We start from the raw sequence: 1,445 nt of genomic DNA, 5'->3' as shown, positions 1-1,445 counted from the left end.
GGAAAGTTATGACAACCCAGATAGCATATTCAAAAGCAAGACATTACTTTGCCAACAAAGGTTCGTCTAGTCAAGGCTGTGGTTTTTTCCAGTGGTCATATATGGATGTGAGAGTTGGACTGTGAAGAAGGCTGAGCACCGAAGAATTGATGCTTTTGAACTGTGGTGTTGGAGAAGACTCTTGAGAGTCCCTTGAACTGCACAAAGATCCAACCAGTCCATTCTAAAGGAGATCAGCCCTGGGATTTCTTTGGAAGGAATGATGTTAAAGCTGAAACTCCAGTATTTTGGTCACCTCATGCAAAGAGTTGACTCATTGGAAAAGACTCTGATGCTGGGAGGGATTGGGGGCAAGAGGAGAAGGGGACGACAGAGGAGGAGATGGCTGGATGGCATCACCGACTCGATGGACGTGAGTTTGAGTGAACTCCGGGAGTTGGTGATGGACAGGGAGGCCTGGAGTGCTGTAATTCATGAGGTCGCAAAGAGTCAGACTCGACTGAGCGACTGATCTGAGCCAAACTGAGGTGCACCTTAAGTGCATTATACTAAGTGATGTAATTCAAAAAACAAACAAACAAAAAAGTCAAATACTGTATGGTCTCACTTACATGTGGAATCTAAAATAAAAAGTAAAGAGAAAAGCTTGCAGATACAGAGAACAGAGTGGTGGTTTCAAATGGATAAAAGGAGTAAAAAGGTACAAACTTCCATTATGAAAGAAGTCATGGGGATGTAGCATACAGCATGGTGATTAGTTAATAATACTGTATTGCATATTTGAAAGTTGCTAAGACAGTAGATCTTAAAAGTTCTTATCATAAGAAAAATTTCTGAAGCTGTAATGGGTGTTTCCCAGAATTACTGTAGTGATTATTTCTCAATATATACAAACATCAAATCACTATGTTGTACACCTGAAACTAATATCACGTCATATGTCAATTATATATTTATGAAATAAATCATCAACAGTTTTATGTTAATAAAATAAATCAGCAGTTTTATATTTATAAAATGAATATAAAATGATTATATATTTATAAAATCATTCAACATATATGAAAAGTATGACTTCAAGAAATGTCTTCAAAAAAACTATGGAAGCACTATGAGAGGTATTTAACAGGTATATAGAAAAGAAAAGAACAGTCAATAAGATCGCAGATTCTCGAGTGTCTCTAAAGGATGATAAGTGCTATATTATTTTCTAGAAATTTCTAAAACAGTGTGGACATAGAGGCTCAAACTAAATCTTATTTGAATCTTGATTCCAACACTGTGCTGCAAGAACATGACATTGGGCCACAGCCTTGATATGATATAATGTAATATACATCTTGCCGGGAGAAATATCACTAACTTCAGATATGCAGATGGCACCACCCTTATGGCAGAAAGTGAAGAAGAACTAAAGAGCCTCTTGATGAAAGTGAAAGAGGAAA

This window comes from Bison bison, unplaced genomic scaffold (assembly GCF_000754665.1).
Source record: "Bison bison bison isolate TAMUID 2011002044 unplaced genomic scaffold, Bison_UMD1.0 scf7180017864351, whole genome shotgun sequence".
Lineage (NCBI taxonomy): Eukaryota > Metazoa > Chordata > Mammalia > Artiodactyla > Bovidae > Bison > Bison bison.
Note: the sequence above shows the minus strand (reverse complement) of the source record.